This window comes from Camelina sativa, chromosome 16 (assembly GCF_000633955.1).
Source record: "Camelina sativa cultivar DH55 chromosome 16, Cs, whole genome shotgun sequence".
In the NCBI taxonomy this organism is placed as follows: Eukaryota; Viridiplantae; Streptophyta; class Magnoliopsida; order Brassicales; family Brassicaceae; genus Camelina; species Camelina sativa.
The window spans coordinates 12211826-12221421 of NC_025700.1; the positions used below are offsets into that span (position 1 = coordinate 12211826).

Genomic DNA, 9596 nt, shown 5'->3' on the forward strand with positions numbered 1-9596 from the left:
ATCTAACAACGGGGAGAAAATGCCCTATCATCCAAAGAATCCGGAGAATTTGAATAATTTTATATTGATAATTTGTCAAATGTCGTGTTATGTTACCAACTAATTCTGAAATGTGTTAGTATCTCCAATCGATAACTTGACATTTGTCACTATCACGTTTACGACTAATCTTTTATTTATTTATTTTCCTTTTTGCTTAAAAAAAAAAGAAAGATAAAAATATACATATATACATGTAAATTAATATATTAAAATCCGATTGATAATTTTTCAGATATCATGATCATTTTATCAACAGATTTTCATATGTGTCAACATTTCCAATCGATAATTTGATTTTGTTACGATAATGACTAACTTTTAAAAACAAATAGGATTCAAAAATAAAAATAAAAACTAACTAAATAAGGCAAAGATATTCACAAACTTTTATGTTTTTTGTTAATTTATCTTTTTGATTAATAATAATAATTAAAATATAAATATATCATGTAGATTAATAATCTGTAAATATATTTCTACTTAGTTAGTTTCCCAATTTCATTTTTTAAAAGCAGTTCAAATTTTATTGTGAAAGACATGACACATGTAGCAATCATAAAATTTTGAAATCAAACTTTATATAATAACATTACATTACATTCTTGGAAATAAGATAGAAACATTTATCATCACTTGAATATTTCAAACTTTTACACGCAAAAGGCTCCATAAACACGAACCGGAACAAATATATTCGTTGTATTCGTTATTCTTTTAGAATAACGGAGGCCTTGCATCTAGAGTGACACTGGCTGCATAATAGTCGAGTGTTGTGACTATTTAGAACCACCTCAAGTATTATTCCCATAAAGTAGATTATGTGTCCTGGCACGAGTCGTGAGAAATATCCTCGTATACAATTAGCATGTATGGTCACTCCACAATCGAAGCATGTATAAAACCATACATTTGGATCTAATTCTCCCTCACAAACATCACACCAATATTTGCTGCTTTCCTTTACGCCAGAACATAAAGTGAGCGGGTGTTCATCATTATTTTGCCATATCATTTCTGGCAAACTAGCACAATACAAGCAAAAACAAAAGTCATAATTATCACAACACATCGCATAACCTTCTACTTTGATATTGCAACCTCCGCAAAAGCCTTGAACTAGCTTTAAATACAAGGGATGTATATGGCTCAGATAAGGAACCACAATGTACATATATATCCACCCTTCCTTACGCTGTGTACTTGAAACCACCAGATAATGTTTTACAAAAGTTGCAGTAACTAACTCCTCAAACAGCTTTTAACGTGTATTTTAAGAAGTCAAATACAAATTTTTTCTTCATAGGGAGATTAGCACACTTTACATGGAGAAAGACACAGCATTCCTCACAAACATAGATGGAGCCAAATCCAAGTGGATTGATACAAGCTGCACATCGTTTGTGCTCATCATGAATAATATCTCCCGTGTGAAGCTTTAAAGGATGTTTGTCATGACTGAAATGACATATCAAGTTATCACCCACCACCTTGTATGGTGCAATGTCTTCTATGATCTCAGGTTTCCCTTCATATTTTATACCATCACAACCGCTAATGCACATGAAAAATGAACTGCATAGTTAGGGCAAACAGAACAAGAATAAGCTCTCTTATACTGACTTATATATTGGTGGCAGACACCGCAATTTGAATAACTAGCGCCACTATGATGAGTAAATGATAGGCGATGATCATGATGATTGATGTTGATGACGGGAGGAAAGCGGATACATTCTGCGTGGATAAAAAAATTACATTGAACACAAATATAAAGCCTTGTCCAGCCTTTTCCCCCCCAGACGTCACAAGTATATGAGAATCTCTTAGAAAGCGAGATGCTCGTGGGTCTTGGTATGTTCAATAACAAGGGGTGGTGGATTTTTGGTACAGCTAACGCATGTAGTAAAATTACAAGTAGAACAATGATAAACCACTCCTTTTGGTTGTTCACATAGTAGACAAGACTTCTCGGCATCATCCGTAAGTGTGTAAGATGCGATGAGTTTGAGAGGGTGACTAGAGTGACAAGGATGATGTACCTCTTTCGAGAGATGGACACAGTTTACGTGGAAGTACTCATAGCATCCAAGACAAGCATACGAAGGGATTCCTTGCATAATTCACATGAAACTTTTGTCTCATCCTCTCGTATCTTTAAGAAGACAAGTGGATGTTCATGACACATTGGATTCTCGATAGTAGGCGGTGATGGTTTCATCCCACAAGTCAAATCCACCTTAAATTTACATGTGGGGCAACTATAGAAGGGAGCACTTAGCTTGTGTCCACACAAATTACATGGACCATCTATCATGTCGTTGGTGAGCAAGAGAGGATGTTGGGGGTGGGAACAATGGTTGATCTCCAATGGGGCCTCGGCGCCATACGTGTAACCATATACACATAAGCTCATTACAAAAGTAGTCGCCATACGTGTAACCATATACATGGCAGCCTTTACATCGACCTCTACCAAGAAAACGAACCATCAGAATAAAAGGATGGTCGTGAATGGGTAGCTTTAATGGTGTTGGATCCATGTAGAAAGTGATTAAATTATCAAAGAGGTATGTTTGATTGAGATATAAAAGTGGAACCTGAAAAACATCTTTATATAAGTCATTTATGAACCAATTATAATACTAGCTAGTATTTGTTAAGATTTATTTGCACAAGGGACCATCACCTATATCAATTAAATATTAATAAATCATAAAAGAATAACAGACAGTTTAAATCCTAATCATTCAAAACAAACAAAGAATAATGCTCTTCTAATATAGCACGACAATAGGCAATGGCGTGTCATAATTAGCGCAAAATTATACAGCGAAGTTTTTTAAGTTTCTAACCTAAACACAAAACTAAAACTTGTGCTTTAAATCATAGATTTTTTTCATGAATTAAATTTCTTATGTCAATGAATTATATAACGTGTTAGTTATTATTTTTGTTAATTAATTTAATAGTTGCTCTGAATTATTGTATTAGATCTGATGATATTCCATGTAATCAACTCTCCTATAAAAGAATATCTCTTGCTTCTCTCTTTTCAGGCTACGAAGATATGTGAATTTGAAGTGAAAGAAACAGAAGGCTTCATTTGCAATGTGCATGGAACAACAGAATCTCTCTTCTAACGCATAGATTTCCTATCAAGAATCGATTATCTTCCCTGAAACAGCAACACCATCCCGAATCTTCAATAAGCATGCTAAAACCCACACCTAAGTATATGTGTATGATCGAAAGGAACTTAAGGGTTAGATTCTCATAATGAATGATATGCATGGATTTGTTTTGGCTTTTATACAGTTTGTATAATCATAGTTCTTAAATGATATAAAACTGGCAAGCAGACCGAGGTATGATAAATGTTTTGGAGCCGCATGCACTCTAGTTTTTGCCCAATTTTCCCTAAAGATTTCATTTTCAACGAGGGTTTATCTAAAATCCACCTTAGAAAAATTTGTAAGGTAGACTTGACCCGACCAAAACCGAAGAAAATATGTCAATTTCCAATGGACAATGGTCTAGTTTCATATCTATTATGAAAATTTCAAATAGATTAGACCATCTCCAATAGTTTTTTTTTTATTTTTTTTCTCTATAATAGATATGAGTTTTGCTCCAATGATTTTTCTTATTTTTTCCTAAAAAAAAAAAGAATATTTCAAATATATACTATTTTTATTTTACAATTAACCTTTTATTTATAAAAATTGCAAACTAACCTATTTTACTTTAAATTTTGTAATACTTTCATCACATTACTATTTATTTAAATTAAGCATTTAGTAGTGAGACTGTTGGTGGATCTCCCTCTCCACGATAGCTTGGGGTAAAAAAATCGAAAATGAAAAAAAAAATTGGTGATCAAACAACATTGGTTATCAACACTTAGAAGAAGGAAATAAGCAGTTTTTAGAGTAGCTGAAGATGTCAAGTGAACAAAGATAACTGATATATTGTGTTTTTGTTGAGTTTTAGGACTCGTTTTTGCATAGTTTTGTTGCATAATCTTGTCATTCTAGGTTGTTTTAGTAGCATTTGCATCTAGTGTGTTACCTCTCAGATTCTTGGAGTAATCTCATCACATTTGGAGCATTTGGACATGTTTTGGTGCAAAGAAGCAAAGATGATTGAAGTTGGAGAAGTGTCAAGAACAGGAGCCACACGCGGCCTAGGCAATCGGTCAAACCATAGCTGATTGGCATGATCGGTCAGCACATGCGGCCAAACCCTGCCCGATGCCACTCTTCGACATCAAGAACAGGAGCCACACACGGCCAAACCTTGCCTGTAATGACCCTCATTACAGGGTAAAATTTAAAATAAAAACCCCTGGCCAAAGGACCTGGAAAGGATATGGAAAGAAGGCAAGGAAGGAAGGTAGAAGAATTGCTGAAGAAGTGTCCGAGAAAATATTGACGGACCGAGAGATGGCCATGTACCGCACCATGTACCGTGGAAACGTACGGCAGATCCGAGACGTACCGCAGAGTCAACCGTGACCATACCGCAGAATCCGATCGATACCGTTCCATGATGAGAAACGTCGATTGCACCACAGTATTGCGACTCGAGCAGACAAGAATCCGGAAATTAAGGAGCTTTTGTCTCCTTAATTGACCAATAGGATTTCATGCAAGAAAAGTGAGAGACATCATCATTTTGTCTTCTCAAAAGCTGGCCAATGAAGTCGCATGAAAATAAGAGTGGGAGACAAAGGAGAAATGAGGTGTTTCTTTAGCCAAGTCATAAGCTTTTCCACCAAGTAATTTTGTGGCAGAGAGGAGAATACTTGCTTGCCATGCATTGGCTTACCAAACCGCCCAAACTCACACCTTCCACTATATATAGACCCAATAGGGAAGCCATTTCCGTTCATCCCACCCTATAGAAAAAGAGAGAAAGTTAGAGTTAGAGAGAGTTCTTTCTTTAGAGTTTTCTCTCCCGCGAGTTGTTAGCCGCGTCCGCCTAGGTCGTTAGCCGTGTGCCGCCGTAGGAGATGTTCGCGTCTAGTTCTCGCCAGTTAGGAATAGAAGTCTGTTTAGATTCATTTCTTTCAGCCAAGTCCAGGTGAGTCTCGAAGCATGTAATATGGTACATGAGTAGGTTGGGTTTTTGCTTAGGATTTTTTCTTTCAAGTTAAATCTAGGTATTTTTTTGGGTAGATTCATTTCTTATCTTCTAGATCAAATTTCTAGTTAGTTAAGTCTCGTATGTTGCTTCCTTGCATGTTAGAGTGAGGTTACGTCTAGCGCTTAGTCTCTAGATTTTATTCTAGTTTCTTAAGTTGCTTGTTTGTTGTTGCATGTTTTCTTGAGTGCATTGCATGTTAGTATTTAGCGCTTAGTCTCTAGATTTTACTCTAGTTTCTTAAGTTGCATGTTATTGCTAGTGGTTTGCATGCTTAGCACTTAGTCTCTAGATATTCCTCTAGTTTCTTAGGCATGCATGTTAGTTTTAGTTGTTTGCATGTTTAGCGCTTAGTCTCTAGATATTCCTCTAATTACTTAGGCTTGCATGTAGTGTTAGTATAGTTGCTTTTTACTTGATTTTCTTGCTTGAATTTCTTGTTTAATTGCACTTGCTAAGAGGTTAGTCTCGGTACTAGACCATGCGCGAGGTGAAATACCCGTTCACAGGTTCTAGTGCTGGAGAGTTTAAAATTTGGTTAAGATACTTGTAAATTTATGTGCTTAAAAACCATAAAAATGCAAGGTATCATTTGTTATAGGTCTTAATGCGTGTAGTCGCGACAAAGTCTGGCTAGCGTAGTAAGACTTGATTTGTCTGTCTTAGTGATTTCCGTACAACATACAGCCGCGTTCATGTAATCCATGACGTGAGTTGTAGGGTTTGGGGACGAAGAACTCGGAGGTTACTGGGCTCGCTACCCTGGCCGCAGCTGTCTACACGACGGTGTAGCTTGAGTGATGTTCCGGTTGCGTGCTTTTGTGGCTGCAGCGCGGATGTTCACAAAGTTGTTGAAAGAAAGGAGGAAGCATATCAGACCCATAACTAAAACTTTTTTAAAAGATTATTTTAATTTTCTTTTATTCAAGTTTATTGTAGTTGTTGTTATTGCTTACTTGCTTGTTTAATTGCTTTATTGCTTTTATTACTTGCTTGCTTGATTGCTTTGATTGATTGCTAGATTTTTTTGCTTACTTAGCTCACTATCTTCCGCATTGCTATCTCTGATTGATTGTTTGATTGTTTGCTTGCTTGCATGTTGATAGCTTAGTTTTGCATGTTGATAGCTTAGCCTTGCATGTTGACAGCTTAGTTTTGCATGTTGATAGCTTAGCCTTGCATGTTGATAGCTTAGTCTTGCATGTTGATAGCTTAGTCTTGCATGTTTGTTTAGCTTAGGCTTGCTTGTTTGTTGCTTGCTTGCTGTGGTTGGGGTTGGGGTTGGGTTTTGGTTCTTGTTAGGTTCCCAAACTCACTGAGTGATTAGCACTCAAGAATCCATAATTTGCTTTGCAGGTAACCTTAGTGGGATAAACCTTTAGAGGGAGCACATGATGTTAGGGCAGCCGGTGTAGTTTTGTATTGCCTTTTCAAGTTGTTGGTTTTGTAAAACTTAAAGTTTATCGCGTTTCGGCCTTAGGCTTGGCGCCATTTTCGTATAATTGTTTTCTGAACTTATTTTATGAAATAAATAAAGTATGAAGTTGTTTTTGTTTATGTTGTGTGGATTCAAATGTTACTAGCCTTGTTCGGGCCAACACAACGCACCAGACCGCGAGGGTTGCAAAGCCTAAGTAGTCTCGGTCGCGGGTGGAATTGTGCTAGGGAGGACCGGTCGGGAAGTTCCCACTTCCGTCCCTCGACTGGACCACCTCGGTGCAGTTCCCATCGTAGCGTTCTGATATGATCATGAGACCGTCCAAGACGACCTTTGAGCCTTGTTCAACACGAACAAAGTTGAAGATCAATTCTTCCAGCAAAACAGTCGTTTAGGATACATTCCATTTGCCAAAGGAGGTTAATCTAGTTGTTCACTTAAAGAGTTTTAGGTCCAACTGGTTTAGGAGCTTCCAGAATTATGTTTGGCAACCAAGAGTTGCTTCTACTCAGTCTGAAGAAAAGATACAGCCCATGTTGTTTCGCATCAGCAAATTGGATGAAGGAGCCAAAGAGATAAAAGATCAAGGAATGTACTTAATGGGCTTATTCAAGAGCTTATGGCAAAAGAGAGCATGAGAAATTCTATTCGGGATGATGTCTATCAAGTCCAGCCCACTTTTAGCCTAATTCAAGTTCAAGAAAACCCAAAATAATCACTTTATTTTGTGGTTAAAGAGGAGTGACGAAAATAAAATTCAAGAGTCACCTTGGGAAAGGAAATACCAAGAGTTGAATCTTCATTCAACTATCTATCTTTATAGTTTTTAGTTTCAAGAATAATATTTGGCTTTGTTACCAAGTTTTCTTATCCTATATAAACTCATGGAAGAGTAATGAAATAATCAATCCAACTTTTTTATAAAACCTTTTTTCTTTGAGAGTGATTCTCTTCTGTTCTTTGTGAACAAAACCGATTGCTTGGTGTGATTCGAACAATCAAAACTGACTACTTGGTGTGATTCCCATAGTCAAAACTCCGATCTCCTTGGTGCAGAGGCTGAGAGATCCGATCTTTTTGGTGTGAGGCTGAAAGATCAAACCGGTATATCAAGAGTCTTTCCGCAACTCTTGTGCAACCATTCATTCCACCATCCCTATTCTTAAGGCTTCATTGTCTTTAGAATCAAGGTGTCTCTATCTACCAACTCGAAGGTGCCGAATCCTTGGGAGGATCTTATCACGTTATGTGACTGTCCATTGGTCTGTCCGGCCATAGGACGGTTCGAGGGTGTTACATGACCCGCGTGAAGCCATCGACCACCCTCAATCGGTCTAAGGCTGGCCGATTGAATCCACCTAGACGACGAACAGGAGCCACACGCGGCCAAGTGATGGCCGATGGAACCACGCAGCCTTACCAATCGGCGAAGACCATCCCGTAGTCGCCTAAGTCCACGCTTGTTTTAGTTTTGATCCATGTTTGACCTGGTCTGTTTTGGGTTGACCCGGGTTCCCTTCTATTTTCCTATAAATACATTAACCCTATTAAGAGGAGACTTATCTTTGGTTTATGTTTTGTTTTAGCAGATTTTTAGGGTTCTTAAGTTTGTTTATCAAAGTTTGTTGGATCCTTTGTTTATTTTCAAGTTATTAATAATGATCTCTCTTCTATATCTTTTATTCTACAATCTCAAATTATAATTTCACAAAGATTAAACCTCTACCTTCGTGAGATCATAATTATGAGTGAGTAGTCTTATAGAGTCTGATAACAGGATTTTCACCCAGGGTATCAATTCCCTATGCAGTTTTAGTACAAAGGGTTATCAATCCAAATGGTTGTTTATGCTAGTGGGAAGGATGCAATCAGAACAATGTAAGTCAAGCCAAGCAAAAGTTGGTTTTGATCTAACAATCCTAAAATAATAGAAGAAAAAAGTATAAACAAAGAACCACACGATCTAACCACTCGATGCAAGCATTCGAGTACATGATCGGGTGGGATGATCAAGTAAGCAAATGAAGTATGAACAAATCGAGGGGTTACTCGAAGCATTTTTCCTGCTCTTCGATCCTCCTCGATCGTGTTGGGGTTCGGACTGTTCTTCCAGCTTGATGGGTCCTTCGGGTACATGCTCGGATTTGTCCTTGTTTCTCCCCATTTAGGCTCTAAAGCACCTGTTTTCATCCAAAGTATGCAAATGCAAGAATGCAACACCCTAAATGGCTTAAAAGTTAAATCCTACAGTTAATGATCTAAAAATGCTATGGTTAGGGTATAAACAAGGCAAAATATGGACAAAAAGGGATGCTAAAAACTTGTAAATTAGAGAGTTATCAGACCCCCACACTGAAATCTTGCTAGTCCTCTAGCAAGGAAGTAAGAGGGTGCGGTTTGAAAATGGGGACTCATAACCTTTATATGCTAAGCGAAGGATTCAAGCTATAGTCCTTAAAGATAGTTTAATGGTGCTAAGATCAATCAACATACTTACAAATATTTTTCTATTCTTATTACCATGCATCGATCTAGTTCAACCTCCAACTAAAAGTAAAGAACATTTCTTTCACATTCATTTAAGTGTTTGGCGAATTCTTGCAAATGGAAGGTGAATCAAGCTCTATCGGTTTAAGGGTAAGGCTTTTTGGTAAGGTTGTTTCAAACAAATTCTTTGGGTGATTTTCTCTCAAAAGAAGGAATGCTAGAGAGTTGTGAAAACTATCTAAGATTGAGAACAATTTGGACATACAAAGCTTAACTCTTGATAATCTACCCTTTTCTCTTTCACTTTTTTTTTTATTTAAACCCCCTAAAATTAAACTACCCACAACCTTGATTTTAACTCTTTTTTTCTTTTGTAATCCCTAAAGTTTAAACTTTAGACATCTAGCTCTTTCCTCTTTTTTTTTTTCTTTTCTTTTCTTTCTTTGCTAAACTCCTAATATATATATATATATATATATATATATAT

The 9596-nt window shown here is 36.9% G+C and overlaps 1 pseudogene; it reads right to left on the reverse strand.

The window, feature by feature from the left end:
* The window catches only part of LOC109129493, a 10679-nt pseudogene continuing 2372 nt past the window's right edge, over positions 1290 to 9596 (reverse strand).